This window comes from Nipponia nippon, unplaced genomic scaffold, assembly GCF_047370975.1.
Source record: "Nipponia nippon isolate SJK-2023a ecotype South Korea unplaced genomic scaffold, ASM4737097v1 scaffold_3, whole genome shotgun sequence".
NCBI lineage: Eukaryota > Metazoa > Chordata > Aves > Pelecaniformes > Threskiornithidae > Nipponia > Nipponia nippon.
The window spans coordinates 32,920,074-32,936,791 of NW_028262347.1; the positions used below are offsets into that span (position 1 = coordinate 32,920,074).

At 42.6% G+C, this 16,718-nt stretch overlaps 1 protein-coding gene across 3 annotated transcripts in view; it reads left to right on the top strand.

The window, feature by feature from the left end:
* Positions 1 to 16,718, top strand: part of PDZRN4 (PDZ domain containing ring finger 4) — a 253,950-nt gene that overhangs the window by 193,154 nt on the left and 44,078 nt on the right. The window lies entirely within an intron of this gene.

Below are 16,718 nucleotides of genomic sequence, written 5' to 3' on the forward strand. Positions count from 1 at the left end.
TACATTTGGTGGTCTGAGTATCTTCTCCCATGCTGTATATTTCAAATTAAAACTAACAGGTTTTTTCCTGCATAAATTATGTGAGTCATTGTACTTGTGCAGTAGTTCAAGACCTGTATATTTTGGCTTGGGTAAGTATTTGCAGCTATGCACATAGATAACCCTGCCTACCCTCTGTGTATGGAAAATCCTTATTTCTGTATCTCTCTGGGTCTTTTTTCCCCATATCTCTCCAATTTTTATGTCTCCTGGCATTTGCAGAGAGGCAGATGTACCACTGCTTCCCTTTTCTTCTGGACACTTGTTTTGGATTTAAGTGTGAGTGGATGAGATTGGTGTCCCAGATGGAAAGTTAACACAGTCAGCAGTTGGCTGGGTGAGTAGTTTTGTTGCTCTGTAATTTGGTCTAGGTGATACCACCTAAGTTACCTGAAGGCTGGTCTTCCCTAAAACTTACAAAAACTGCTGTTAGGTTGGTGGAACTGGTAACTTTAACCCATTGCCCAGCAGCTGGTCCATGTCTTCAGATGGATGTGCAGAAGATTAATGGTCAGAATAGGTAGCCATGGGTTTTGTGTGAAAATTAGATGATACAAGGGGAATGTAGATTTTTCTTCAGCTTCTGTCAGAGTTAATTGTAGAATCTGGTGAGCTGCTGAAGCATGTTACTGGCAATATTATAGATGAAACTGAGATGGAAGTGAATGCTGGAGATTTGCTTCTTATTCTCATGCTGCCAATGCTTTGTGGTACCACAGGATGTCCAAAGTGTAGTCCTTGATTTTGTTATGGTGAAGTACAAGTCTATTTTAGAAGTTGAATGCAGTTAAATGGGAAACTCTTAAGTACTCTGAAATTCAGCTTGAATTTTCCTGATAGTTGGTGTGCCTTATAGAAGATCATTTGAGGATTAGTGTCTCAAATTTGAGGTCACTTGAGACTTCTGAGGTCTATTCCCCCAGAAAGGTAAAGTCTCTTAAAACTGAAAGGTCCCATTACGTTTTTGTGTGTGTTCAGGAATCAGAGCTCAGTTTTGATTGTGTTGCGCATGCTTCATCCACTCTATGCCCCATCTTATGTAGTACATGTCCACTACTTACTGGCAAAATTGAAAATGGCATAAATAGTAATTCTTGCAATATAAACATGAGCCTAATGTAGGTCGGCATCAGAGAAGTTTAACTGCAAATGCAAGGTGTTCAGTAGTAAAGAGCTATTGCTGTCTCCCTCTTCAACCTGAAGACCCGGTTGGCTTTACTGTATACCACCTGTGCCTTGTGTCCAGGCAGTTGCATGAAATGCAACCTATGGAGAGTAGTCATTTTATCACAGTCTGCCCCTTTTGAAGAAGATTTTCTTCCTTGTGGGGAGAAACAGTCTGTGTCAAGTAGAAAAGTTTAAAAACCTCTCAGAAGGATTTGCACAGGTACAGCGTTTTGAGTGGAGGGGAAAAGCACCTGAAGAGTGAAGGGGCAGGAGAGGGGATTTGAGTGGAACACAGGCAACATGGAGGGAGAAGGCAATTTACCCTGTAGGGTAAATAACCCTAACATTTTAATAAAGATGATTTCTGGAGCAGGGTTTTTCAGTGATCCAATTTTTAGCACAGCCCCCCGAAGCAGTTATACTGGCATAACTGTGAGGCAAGGGACACCAGTGTTGAAAGAAGTAGCAGCCAGGATGAATAGGGAAATTTGTTACACTAGTTTAGCATGCAGGAGATGGTGGAATAAAATTAAATGGTGTACCTATGCTTAGGATCATTGTGGGATTTGCTGGCCTTCAAGTTCAGCGTACACAGTGTGGAAGGTGTTAAAGTACAATTTGAAGAAAAGGGTGATTACACATAGGGGAGGCAAAGGGTAAGTGGGATGTAATGAATCGCAGACTAAGCAGTGGTAGATGGTTACAAAGCCAGGCTAACCTGATAGACTCTTCGATTAGCAAATGCCTTCTCTTGACGAAGAGTACATGGTAGATCCTCTTTATCTGGACTTCAGATAAACAAAAATATCTGATGTGGTATTATAAGGGAAAATACTAGCTGAAGTGGAACAGAAGTGGTTAGATAAGTGGTCATAAGGAGGATATGGAATTGACTCTGGAGGAATATCTATCTACATGTAGCGTTAAAAAGGAAAGTGAAAGGCGGCAGAGAAGTTACTGCTGGAGCTCCAGAAGAGTTTGTCTTTGCAGTGATCTTGTTTAATACTTTTGTTAGTGACCTTTGGAGAAATATCAGCAAACTTCACCCACCAACTCCTAATGACATGTCTAATGTCTTCTAAAATACCAGTGGCTTCAGCAGGACTGGGAGGTTTACCTGGGAACCCTGGGGTGGGGAAAGGAGGAGGGGAGAAGGCTAAATATTGAGGCAAGAAGGTGGAGGAAAAAAAGAGAAACGCTGTAATGAGTCATGGTTTAGGAAAGTACAGTAATCAGAACGTAATAAGAAGAAGAGAGCCAGAGATTGAGACTAGACCTGTTATTTCTCTCATTTGCTCCACTACTGGGAGATTTCCAAACATAGCTGTTGTACCCATTTGACTGGGATGGAGGAAGCATTTCAGAAGAGCAGCCTTTATCTACCCACACTAGCTCCTTAACTCCAGCCCTATTTAATAGTTAGTTAGGTGATACTTAATTACTTCAAATTATAGCTTCAGAAAGCAGTGTATAATTTCTTGCATTCCCAAGTGTCTAGTAACCTCATGGAAAGACTCCCTTGCAGAGTGAAAGACATGATTTCATACTCAGTTATGCTGAGTTCAGCTTTCCCAATTTCTAGGCAAATGACTTATTCATTAGGCTACTGTGTCAATATGCAGCTGCTACTGCCCCCAGTCCTTACTGTCCTCATTTTTTAAGGGAAAGGGAAAGTCTTGTGTTCCATTGGTTTCCTTACCTTTAAAGAAGTCTGGCTGACTATCCTGGGCCTGAAATAAAAGGGAAGACCTGGTGGGGAGAAGTGGCTGCTTAACTGCAAGGCTTCGATGGCAGCTCCAGAAGTGCCTTTTGAGTTTGCTTGCAGCCTGTTGTGCATGATGGCTCTTCCCTTGCCCCATAGACCATGTGCATCTCCCGCCTGACGGCCTCTGAGGGGCTCTGTGCCTCCTCCTACCCAAACAACACAGGGTGAAATGAGGATACTGAATCCCTTTCGGTAGTCATGCACCTCATCTGCTGATCACGCATGAGGATGTCAGATGGGACAGCATTGCCCTCTCTGGGATCAGAGTATCGCAAGCTGCTCCAAGCAGTCCCTCTCTCGCTCGATAGAGCCGTGCGACATACTGGATGTGATGGCTTGCCCGCAGCTCCTTTCCCCGGACTGCAGCAGGCATCAGGGGGAAGCTGGAGATTAAGATTGCACAGCTGGGTACCTGACCTCGCTGTTTCTGAGTTTTCCTAAAGCTGAGTTTTGGAGGGGGAGGTGAGGAAAAAAAATGCATGTTCTGGATATGTGTAAGACAGCACTGGCTACCTTAACTGTGTTTTAGTGGGACTTCTGCACTGACAACTGAGCGTGATGATATTTCCATTTGGTATTAATGAAAGCACTCGAGGCCAGTATGCATATTCTTTCCTACAAAAATCTTCTTCTCCGAGTATCTCCATTAAGAGCAGGTTTGTCTCCTACATATGTAAATATTGAATTTTCACAGAATTCGAAACCTGCAGTCCCTTTTCTCAGACGTTTTGCTTGTTGTCTAACAGAACATCAATAATTAACTGCAATGTAGTGACAGTGAGAAACAAACCCATGAAATTAACTTGGCAGGTTTACTTTTAAATTGTCTGCCTGAAAAGCTACCTGTGCCATTCCTGGCTGGAATCTCACTCAGTATTTCCCATCTCTTCTACGAATAGTCATCAAAGAATTTTCTTTATCCTGAGATCTTGGAGGCAGACCTGAAACAGAGCGGACAAAATGGTTTATGCTTGGAACAAAGAACAGCGCGACGAGGGTTGGAGACCTGCGGTCGGGCGGTTCACTCTCAGATGTGGAAGCTGGCCAGATTTCCCCAGTGTCCTGGCCTTTCCGCCACGGTTCCGTGTCAGCGACCCAGCCCAACAAGTGTCAGGTCGAATTCAAATAGCAGAATTGATTGCCGGGAATGATTTATGCCTGTCTGCCTCTCCTCGGGTGGGGAAGGTTTGTTTAAATTTTGCCCTGCCATTTTGAACTGACTTCAGACATTTCTCAATTTATTGGAAGTCTCTGCTTTTCAGCTGCGGTTGTTTTCACCAATAACTGCGCTATGACATTTTGCTTAACTAGCTTGTAAAGCCAGCTTACCATGAAAGTTTAAAGGAACCTGGCTTTCTTAAAAGAATATATCTATCAGCAGTAACATGAAAGCTATTCTCAAGTCCTACATGATGTGGATTTTGAAACAGGAGCCTATTTGATTTTAAATTTAAGGGGGAAAATATGCTTTTCTCCAGCTGAGCCTTTCTAAACCATAACCTTTTCAACAAGTGAGCCGAGAAGAAACCATTGAATGCAGGTACATCTGAGCTCTAAGAACATCTAGAATTAGGACTTGGTTGAAATTTGCACTTTGCTACAATGTATCCATCCAGTTGCAAGCCTATGCTGCTTCTCCCTGCCTGCCTTCTGTTTGAACTACAAATAAAAATTTTACAAGCTGTGATGTTGCAACATCATATTTTGGTTTCTGTGAGTATAGAATAGAACAGAACAGAGTAGAATATTTGCAGTTGGAAAGGACCTACAAGGATCATCTAGTACAACTATCTGACCACTTCAGGGCTGACCAAAAGTTAAAGCATGTTATTAAGGGCATTGTCCAAATGCCTCTTAAGCGTTGCCAGGCTTGGGGCATTGACCACCTCTCTAGGAAGCCTGTTTGGGTGTTTGACCACCCTCTCAGTAAAGAAATGCTTCCGAATGTCTAAACCTCCCCTGGCACAGCTTTGAACCATTCCCACACATCCTGTCACTCGATGCCAGAGAGAAGAGCTCAGCACCTCCCTCTCCCCTTCCCGTCCTCAGGAAGCTGCAGAGCGCAATGAGGTCGCCCCTCAGCCTCCTTTTCTCCAAGCTGGAGAAACCCAAAGACCTCAGCCGCTCCTCACAGGACATGCCTTCCAGCCCTTTCACCAGCTTTGTTGCCCTCCTCTGGATGCATTCAAGGACCTTCACATCCTTCTTAAATAATTGTGGGGCCCAGAACTGCACACAGTATTCGAGGTGAGGCTGCACTAACACTGAATACAGCAAGAAAATCACCTCCTTTCACCGGCTGGTTACGCTGTTGCACCCCAGGATGGGGTTTGCCCTCATGGCTGCCGGGGCACACTGCTGACTCATCTTGAGCCTGCTGTCAACCAGCACCCCCAGATCCCTTTCTGCAGGGCTGCTCTCCAGCCACTCCTCTCCCAACTTATACTTGTGCCCGGCACAGAAATTTTATGTTTTGCCACAGTTTCTTGCCTCCTGCTGAAGAAGGTTGCAGAAGATAGTGTAAATAAACACTACAAGGCAGAAGTCATGGTAAGATGGCAAATATGACATCTTAAAATCTGTCTGTGAGGTTTAATTAAGAAGTTCAGGTGAGAAGTGTTACCTTTTCAGTGTTGTTGATTTTGGTGAAATGACTTCATTTGTTCAGGAACTGTTTTTACATATACTATGCTGTTCTTAAAGCTTATTGAAAGCATTTCTAGATCGTCAGCTGTTAATCATTCTTTTATAAGCACATGTAGACCTTTTATCTCCCTTTATAAAATAATCCTGTGTATATAATTTGTATATTGAATTTATGTGCCCCTAACACTTCTCTTTTAATCTATAACATAAAAAATAAAGTGCCTTATTTCTTCTTTCACTGCTATCTACCTTTTTTCTTTTATGAAATGTCATCTAAATTAAAAAAAGAAAAACATATTTCTAAAAGCACTTTATTCCTGAGACAAAACAAAGATGACATTGCCCTTGCCTTGATATCCCATAGTGTGCCATGGTTAAAGTATTTTCATTGTCTAGGCCATAAACTTTATTTTCAAGCGTGTCGATTTTAATTCATGTCCCCTTATAATTCATTGTATAAATTCTCAGCACAGATGTATAATCATTATTTTTACTGCAGCAAAATCTAGAAGGCCCTACTTACTTTGGGGCTCTGTGGTGCTTGATACTGTATAACCAAAAAGACACAGTCCTTGTGTCTAGGCATTTTTTTTCTAAATACGTAAGTATAGGAGGTGTGGATTGCAGTATTTTTTCAGTGTTTTAATTAAATTGTTCATGCTGCTTTTACATAAGATAATCAAAAGCCTGTCAAATAATCTCATTACATATTAAAGGATAACTCTGTTGGTCTGAAAAGAACGAATTACTCTGTTCCTGATGTTAAAAGGTCTTTTTTGCTCTGTATGCTGAACTGTACCATCTGATGTCAGTGCATGGCAGCTGAAAGCAACAAGAACTGCCCACATGTATCCAAAGGCTGGGTTTTTCTCTGAATAGTTAACAGAGATTCTTCAAAATCTGCTTGGATTTCAGTGATATTTGTAGTATTGCAAAGCAATGGTACAAATCTGATTCATGCAGCGTATTCAGCGGCCTGTCCACTGCACAGCCTTGGCTACCAGCCGTGTGTAGGCTCCTTGCCATATTTTTTAGCCATTTGGTCCTCAACAGCCTCGCCACGCCTTGCAGAGCTGGAACAGCACCTCTGACAGAGTTTTGCCATACATCCAGGATTGCCTGGGAGAAAGAAACTGAAGAGCGTTGTGCGAACTTCCTCGGTAATTGCCCTTTGCTGATTTTTTGAGAGTCCGTTGCAGGAGCGAGCTGGCTACTTCATTCTCTCCTGAAGCCAGTATGGAGGGGCTTCACGTGTAGCCTTCATGCAGGGGAAGGTTCCCTTTGCAGGTGTTATGTACTAAAGCCATGCAGCAGCTGCTGCTGCTGCAGAGACCAAACCCGGTGAAGAAATTTAAAGTCGTCAAAGGAGCAAGAGAAAGATGAGGGAGGGAAGCCAAAGAGGCAAATGGAATGAAACAGAGGAAGGAAGCGGTGAGGGAAGGCAGAGATATGGAGAGAGGAAGGAGAGAGACGCTCCAGAAGGGAGAACAGACATAGAAACACGGGGACAGAAATAGCAGCTGTAATTCATTTTCAGCCAGGAAGGAGCTGCAGCTCTTACTACTGAAAATGTGTACACAGCCATGGTGCTGTATAAATAAGATAGAATTAAGCAGGTCCTAATAGTCACATCCCTTACCATTTTTCCTGCTAAGAAGGAACGTGGCAATTAAACTTTAGAAACGAACAACTTAAAATATTTCTGTGTCAGTGCAGTAAGCCTCAGTAGAAAAATAAAGTAATCCTACATGACTAAATAGTCTTTAAAGAAGGATCAAAGTAGGAGAGAGAGAAGCAAAAGGGAAGAAACAGACACAAATATGTTTCATGAGATCTCTCTTCTGTGCGTCTAGATGTGGTTTCTTTTGTGTTCATTCTGTGTAACTAAATGTGTACAAGCATGCTATCGTTAACGTTACCTGCTCTCTTGATGTTCAAATAAAAATTGTTGCTAAGCTTTCCTACAAACTACTGGACACTTTCTGGTACAAAAGTATCCAGTGGACTTTTGTGTGGCAGGTAAGGCCCCATCGCTTGCTCCGGTTTATCAAATGAGTGGTTCCTCTGCATTCACATTTTTCTTCTTTGAAAAAGAGATCAAGAAAGTTGCCATATGCCGTGTTCCAGAGGCAGGATGAAGTGAAACTTCATTGTAATCTATTGCTGTGTCAGCCCCCATGGCTGAGCCACTGCAAATACATATGAGCTCGTGAAAAGTACTTTTAAAACATTTAGTCCTGTAAAAAGTTGGAAGGAATTTTTGCAAGTACTATTGTGCCCCCAAAAAATTGCCAATATGCTTCTTCTGGAGTAAAGCCATGAAAATCAATGGAGAACAACAGTGTCAAATTAGTGTTGAGGCAGCATGAGACAAGAATGGAAAAACAATGAAAGGGACCTTCCAAGTTTTATTTCAAGAGAGGAGGAGCCCTTTCTATTCCTTCAAGATGACAATTAAAACAGATACACAGTGAGAAATGCATACTAAAGTAGAGCAAGTCTGTTGTATGTTCGTTAAAGAAAAGCAAGCGCAGATTTTGCAAAAGCAAAAGATGCTGGAAAGCACTCCACCCTTAGCATTTCTTGTCAGCACCCCGTCAGGACATCAGCTTGGGTTAGATGTGTGGCAGCACCCGGGGCTGGCCAGGGTTTCAGTCAGGGATGGGACCAGGCTCAGCACTCTGATGTTGGGTTTAACATCGCAGTGAAACACTGGCACATGGAGCACCCTCTTGGCTGAGGCAAAACCACTTACCAGAGCGGCTGGAGGCAACGTGCTGTTGGCTGCTCCTCTCTGGAGCTTTAAGAGCCAACCCAGTGTGCTGGTGCTTGCCGGTGGACGTGCTGGCAGAAACATGCTCCCTGGCTGGGGCGAGGGTTGTTGTGCACGGGGGAAGCAGGCTCCCGGTGCTGGCACCGTGGCCGGGAGCAGGGCAGTGAGACCTGGCCAGCTGCCGGCACTGCTGCCGCCATCTGTCCCGCTGCTGCACAGCTGGAGCCGGCGGGAGTTAGTCCTCAGCTCTGGGAGAGCTCTAGCTCTTGCTGTGCTACCTTAAATTCAATTTAAAAATAAAAAATAAAATCTGCCTTGTGCTTAACTGTGCGCCTTAAACGGGGAATTTTAATAATGTGCCAACAGCAGCAGTTTGGAGTATCTTACTGAGGAAAAGGTCACCGTACCCATAAGTTATCCTAGCATTTGATCAGTGGACTCTTTTCCAAAGACTTTAAGTCTCATTATTCACTGCTTATAAAGTCACTTGAGATATAAAAAGTCTTTTTATAGTAATGAAAGAACTTCCACAATTAGCCAGAAGGCAGCCATCTATCTTTTTAAACTACTCAGTTCGGAGGAGACCAGGAATTTCAGGTGTCTGTGTGTGGATGAATTGTTATGACAGTGATAAGTGTAACATTCGTGTGGCGATGCCAGCTGTGGCTGAGTTCATGGCAGGCTGGGGGTTTTTTATAGAGGTGACAGAGAGACTTTTTTGTTAGTGAAATGTAGAATATGATTTCCTGAAAAGGAGAAAAGTGACTACACGTTATTTACAGAGTCATGAAATCTGCCGTTCAGCCCTTCCATTGTTCTTCGGGAATTACAGATGATTAAAGAATGTCGTTAATTTGATCTCCTAAAACTTTAATGGCAACTACTTTTTGAAGTGCCTCTTCCCTGGGAAAAATACATACCCTGGAAGAGAAATTGGAGACTGAGCTTGTGGTAGAGCAGAGGCACTGTGAAGTTCACAGGAGAATACAGCATTCAGTGCAGGGGCTTAGAGATAAAAGTTATTTGTTCTGAGCACACACACTGGCCTTTGATTGTATTTTTCCCCACCATCAAAGGGTTGATCTTGTGAGAGATTTATATAATATCCTATCCACAAATAGAAAAAGTTTGCAATGATTAATGTAATAAATGATGGTCTAATTATATCAAGAAGTAACTCAACATATTTTATGCATGCCACAGCTAGTTTAGTCTTTATTGCCCTCAGGCAGAATCCTGGTATCATCAGAAAAACTGTTTGTCAATATTAAAAGCAATTTGCATAGTAAATACACGCCAGCCTTGTTACATCACCATCTGGGTTAGCCGAGCATTCGTGTTGGTACCGGGAGGTGCTGGCGAAGGCAGACCTCGCGAGCAAGCGTTCAGACTGACCAGCTGTCGCAGTGGGAGCATGACAAATGCCGGCGTTCCCACCCCGCGGGGAGGGGACAGGTTCAGTGAGAGGGCAGCGGGAGGTCTTCATGGAGAAGGATTCGGGAAAGGAAAGATGGAGGATGCTGGAATTGGGAAGCATGAGATAAAGGAGACCCCTGGGAAGCAAAGAAGGGTCCACACTGAAAGAAAAAGGCAGAGTGAGAAGAGCAAACAGCTTAAGAGAGAGGAGAGACGAGAAAGCCCAGAGGTAGCAAAGCAAGGGAGAGGAGAATGAGACTTGGAATACCAGCTGGAAGAGGATGCAAGAAAGATGGCCACAGCAACTAGTAACATGTCTGCCGGGCAAATTAAGGGAGTCAGGAAAGGAGAATAGCGGCTGCTCGCAATTGCGTGTCTACCAGCACTTGTCTCCAGGCAGCTCACTATGAAACTAATGCAGTCATTCTTAAATTTAATTTGATGTTTTTATTTCACTCACAAAACAAGAGAACAGCAGATAACACAAGCCAAGAGAACTGCAGATAATAGTACATTATCTCTTTCAAAACTCAAGTGAACCTTTTCTGAGCTGTGCTTTCTGAGCTGAGCTTTCCAAGCTGAGCTTTCTGAGCTGTTCTGATGTTGAACATCAGCACTAAAGGACTTGAAAGGATCTTTGTGACATGTGCATTGCTCTAACACACACTGAGGAGGTGGAGGGGGTATTCTCCAGTTATGCAGACTGCCAAGCCTCATGTTACGAAGTGCAGGAATCAGGTCACATTTTGGCCACAGATTAAAACTGCTAACTCAGTAGTGCTTTTAAATGGAGTGGGCATAGTTACCCTGGAGATGTGAATTGTAGCATCCAAATTTTTTTCTGAAATACATCTCAAGGTGAGGGCTCAGATCCATAAAGAGATTTTAGGCATGGAAACGTCAGGTGTCTCCCAGGGTGGACTTTTCCATACACTGTTAGAGGAGATTGAAATACTCAAAGGCATTTGTGGTGAATGATGGTTGTGCCTAACCCAGGTATCTGGAAGCAGGCTATAGGCATGCATCTAAAACACCATCCTTTTCCTATACTCAGTACCTTAAATGCAATTAAGCAGTCAATAAATTTGGGATTCAAAACCTCAAACCTCCTCCTAAAGGTGGTGGTGGGGATCTTCAGTGATTTCTTTGCTTACAATGGACTTGACTTTTCTTTCAAAACATGGAGCATGATTCTGCACACAAAGTTTTGGAAGACATTTCTTCTAGTAGTGGTTTTGTTTCAGTTAGAGATGACTGGGTAAAGAAGGCAAAATCATGGAGAAAAAGACATTAAGCTAGAGTTTGTATTTGTTGGAGAATCAAAGTTGCACAAGCACCTCTGTATTAGTTACCTTGCTCACTAGTTTGCTGTAGTTTACTGCTGTTGTGCTGAGAACTATTTCTCCATTCTCTGTACATCTACCCGGGGCACTTTTTCCAATCCAGTTTAAAAGTCTTTTGAATTCCCTGGGGTAGCTCATTAGACAATACTTCCAGGCAGTGTCCAGCTCTTTGCTAGAATCTTTTGGGGATGTGTCTTGTCCTTCATAGAGAGGTGTTGCAGCTGTCAGACCTGCCCACAGATGCACTGATCGTGGTAGACAACTCTGACAAAATGAAGCATTGTCTTGCGGTCCATTGAAAGAAGGGTGTTTTTTTCTGACAGCTGCTGTTTAGATAATCAAAATTGCTGAGAAGTCACTGGGTTGTCTCCCTCTGGAAGGAAGCTGACTACCGAAAGGGTAGTCAGGCATTGGAACAGGCTGCCCAGGGAAGTGGTTGAGTCTCCATCCCTGGAGGTATTTAAAAGAAGGGTAGACATGGTGCTCGAGGACATTGTTTAGTGGTGGACTTGGCAGTGATAGGTTAACGGTTGGACGTGATGATCTTAAGGGTCTTTTCCAACCTTAATGATGCTATGATTCTGTAAAGTTTTACAGAGTGGAAATAGGTGTATTTCTATGTTTTCCCACTTTTTGTAGCATTTATTTTGTCTTGCTTAGGTTAAGGCTTAGCCATAGGCTTTTCAGCCATGGTAGGTTTCTGCTAAATACTGGGAAATCGGAGTGGTTACGCATAGGAAAATGCACAGAAGGCTGCAGTACTGGGCGTTGCCTGGGTCTATTCAGTATTGTTGACCCAGCTACACAAACTATCAAACACGACAAACCTCAGCTCTACAGATAATGGAGGTGTAGTTCTCATTACAAGCCTGTGGTTCAGCCTGAGGGAAGCAGCCAGAGCCTGTGCGTTCAGCAGTTTATGTAGCTTTTAGGAGGGATGGCAAGATTTGGTGGTCAGGACAACAAAGGATCAAATGGGAATAAGCATTGCTTAAGTCATCTGGCTAAGGAAGAGGAAATGTCATTAACCAGCCTAATAAAAGTTGTCCCTTTACTGAACTTGCATGAACCCTGACTGAGATAGTGGTATTGGATAATGGTTGAATTTGCTACCTTTCAGATTAACTTGCTCAAGAAATGCAGCTTAGTACTGAACTGTAACCTAAAAGGTCAGCGTGTCGAATGCCCTTTCCATAGATGAGCTATCACATTTGTGTTAGCAGAAGAGTTGCAGTGTCCTCTCCAGGGCACGTGTCCCTGGTAGCTCACATGTCCTGTGCCCGCCCTGTCCTGCCCGGGGAGCCTCACAGCTGGTGGCCCTCACTGCTGGAAGTTTTCTAGAGGCTGTGCGTGCCGAAAGCTGTAAGTCGGGGAGGAAGGTGGTATGGTTTTGCTCTTTTTCTGTGGCTTCAGTCAGCGCTCAAATTCCTGTCCTAAAGAAGGACTGGTAAAACTAAGGGACAGTGTTTGATCCTTTTTGCCAGTTTGCCATCCAAGGGTGCACCCAGGGTGCAGCAGCCTGGATATATTTAGGACGAGGGATTGGAGGTGAAGAGACTGCTCTGATGAGAGCAGATTTAGCACCTGTCAGGTCAGAGGCATCTTGTGCATGGGTGTTGAAATCTCCTAGGACAGTGAGCCTTGTGTGAACTCCATCATCGCGTCAGACAGCATCTCTGTCATTTCGCTGGGAAACCCTTGTGTCTGGACATCTCTGCTCTAGCAGAACGCTCCAGTTATTCTTCCCTTTGCCCTTACTGATTAAACAGAGGGTCTCCAGGGATTTTACTTCAGCAGAGCTGATCTTAAATTTTAACTTGCATATGCTAGGTATTTGCTGAGGATAGGAGGGTATCTCATGAGTTGGTAATGTGACACCTTCTGTGATGGTTGCATTCACATGACTACACGTCTTTTTTCCTTTTTTTCCCTTTTTCCCTTTTTCTTTTTTTCCTTTTTCTCTTAATATGGGGGAAGTAAAGACTACAGGAGGCATATCAACATTGCTGGCCCTCTTGATTCAAAAATTCTGGCCAGTGTTAAAAGAAATTATCAACAACAGAAAAGCGTTAGAAGGCAAGGCTATTTCATTTTTCAGTCACAGGCAGTTAAATCCTGGAAGCAGTCTTCATCGAAGGACTGATTTTTCTTTTTTTTTTTCCCCACGGAACTCAAAGCACAAGGATAACCTAACAACCATTTGCCTACATTTTTTATGTCACTGCTTTGTTATTTAGTCCTGTCCTTCCTTCCTTCTCTGCTGTACACCTCTGTGTGAGTGGGAATAAGCCTATGTGCAGCGGTGCTGGCATTAGAAGTGGCAGTTGGCCAATGTCAGTCGATTTGCGCATGAAAGACAAAGCCTGCTCGCTTGTTTATTTTCTGACGCTGATGAAGTTTTGCATGTGGCTGGATTTAGAGCAAGAATCCAAAGGGGATGGCCAGAATCCAGGCAGTGGCCACCAGTCACTCTGGGGGAGATGTTGACAAGTGGCCCAGACTTTGCAGTGTGTCCAAAACGAGGGGGAGAGTGTTCATTAAACAGAAGCTTAATCAAACAGGGCAGGAGGATGGTTTACATGAGAAAAGATATATTCTTTACTTAACATTCACAACTTGCTTGTGGATTAATTAGCCCATCTGCTACAACAAATGTATTCCCATGTCTTTGTGTTGACTGTTAAAAGTGACTGATTTCTCTATCCACTTAAAATAGTACCCTGGATTCCACTGAAAGTAACCTTTCCGAGGCAAGGAATTTATTTAATCATCCACTAAGAACCTGTAAGTGGCTTGCTGTAAATAAGTGCTCAGCTGTCTACAGCTCCCAGGGTAACTATATGTGAGTGTTAAGTTGGGGGATCATGCAGGAGGCGGAAAACCCTTAAAGAAGCTACGTGAAGAGAGCTTCCAACCCCATCTGTAGTATTGGCTTTAGGTTTTAAAATAAATTGTCTCTTCCCAGCCCCAAGTGGGCAGTACAGCTGCCAGCATAGAGTAATTCAGCTATAGATTTTCTTCTGAGAAAGGTGGCATTCATAAATTAGGTGACCTTTATGCAGATCGACAAAGTGTGTTGATGAACTTCAAGTGACAAGTATTGGGTGTCTGAAGTGCTTGTATTTCATAAGAAACTAACATAAAGGATGGAATGTTTTTAAAGTCTTTAAATTAAGTAGGCATTTAAATGAAAGCAGAGGTCAGCCATAGGTTCCCAGGATAAATGAAAATGTGTATCTTTTGTGATTTTTCACACTCATGTGATTTTAAAGTATTATTATTCTTTAGAAATAAAATTTGCATGTAAATGGCATTGTCAATTTATGTCTGTTTCCTCAGAATAAATGATAAGTGTTGACTGATGTGAATAAACAGAGCTTCTGGTTTTCCAAAAAAATCTTATAATATATTTTGCATGCTATCCAAATATCTTTTTGCTTTGTTGATGTGGATCTGTGATAAAGTGGTCAGCTTGTGCCAAAACCCATGTGGTTCAGCTGGGACACAGAAAGATTGTGTGTTTTATACTTGAATAGGAGAAAAAATTGATACAGTGCTATGTGGTATTTATTCCCAAGCATTTGCTTTTAGAAGAAACACCGTATAGTTATCTGAAACTTAAAAAGAATTAAAAGGGTTTTGGGAGGCAGGAAGGTAATTTTTCTCTTCCTAGGGCCTTAGGAATGAGAGTTACTCAGAGGGGCTGTAGGACGCTCTTGTTACAAAACTGCAGAAACTGTGGAAAATTGTGTCCTTGATAGGATCTGAGTTAGAAGCAAGAATGAAGCAGAGGGTTGAACTGAAAAGTGACTAGAAGAGTCAGGCTTGAAGCTTTATCGCTCATTGCCTCTATTAGATGGGGCTGAGTCTGAACACCCTGGCAGTATAACTTGTGCTATTGGAGAGGGTTTGCAGAAGCTCACTCCTTGGGAAAATGTATTTTATTTTCTTATACCATACCTTGTTCTTTGACTGTTCTGGCCCTTCCTCTTATATACCCCTGATAATTTACCATCTAACGTAGATTAACGTAACCCAAGGTTCTAATTTGATGGATGATAATTTTTAATTATAAAATCTTAACATTTTTGGCTTCAGTTATAAGAGAAACCATACATATGCATTGAACTAAGGTGACCAAGCTAGCTGCCGTTGGTATTACTTGATGACAGTTTAGGCTGCAGTGGTGTGGTACTTCTGGGGATCCCAGGCATTCAGCACAGGGAGTTTTGAGCTTTTTTATGTATAGAAATCTGTTCAGATAATTTCTAGCCTTCTCATCACCACATACAGTATCAGGGCTAGCTAGGAAGATCAACTGACCTTTGCATTGGTGGCTATGCCTCAGTGTGCTTATTTTGCATGTCCTCATGAGTAATGTGGCCGTGAAAGCACTGCTTCTTTGGAAGTTGTGTCAGAGGAAAGCTGGTTCTACCTTGTACTTGAGCACATACTCTGGAAATGTCTTGAGCTGATATATACATGTAGTTAATGGTCAATGGTATCGTAACCATCCACATAAATAGACAGGACTATGGTTACACATGTTGCCTCAAATATGACATATTTAATTGCCAATGCTGCTTCTGACAGGCTTAAAAATGTTACTGAAGGCTGCTGAATGGCTCCTGAGTTTGCTGGCATTGTTCTTGTTCGCATGTTTTTCCTTTTTGACAAGAAAGTTCCAAGAATTTCTTGAATGAAAGAGTGATGTGGCAAAGACATTTTGGTTTCAACCAGTATTTGCAGGCACTGGGGAAAAGTCAGTTATGGGGTCTGTCCCATTTCTGGGGAGAGTTTAGACTTAGTTCATTAAGCAGTTTTACATCTTCATTGTCTATGCAACTAAGTTAATTTGGGCACGAACTCACAGTAGAATCCTATTTCAGATTTGCTGCCAGTGTAGAGATTTTCCCAGGGATATAAATTTTAATCAGGTTTTGGTACCCTTCAGATATTCACATTTCTTACTAGAAAACCCCACCTTTCTACCCCAGCACAGGATCATCTCATCTCCACAACAGCTCACAACAGTTAGGTCCTGTGCAGCAGTCAACAGCAATCCCATTGCTCTGGAAACAGCAGAATGATATTTCCTGTGTAAGGATGTTGCACAGGCCCTGTGTCCAAGGGCTTAGCTACTGACTGCTATTGACAAATTAGCCCTCACATTTTATAGTGGGCTGATACTTGGCAATTTTGCCCTAGACACCAGAATTCCTATGAATTTAGCATCACCCAGCCTTGCAGTTACCTTTTTTAATACCCTAAGGCCTCAGCTAGACTGGGAGGAATTTGCTGCTTTGCCTGGAGCAGGGAGAAACCTTGCCACAGTCTTTTAGTTTTGCCAAGCTATGCTGCTTTTGCAGCATAATTTTCTCTGGTTTATTATTCATCTGTTTGTAGCAAATTATTTCTTCAGTTTGTTTGATTTAGATTTCTCCTTCCTTAAAAGAGCAGCAGCCGACTGTGTTAGTCAAATGTTCCTATCTTTGGTCTTAATGATTGTATAATGGCCATAGCAGATAAGTGACAAAACATTGAAAATTGGCCTTGTTTCTTTTTAGAC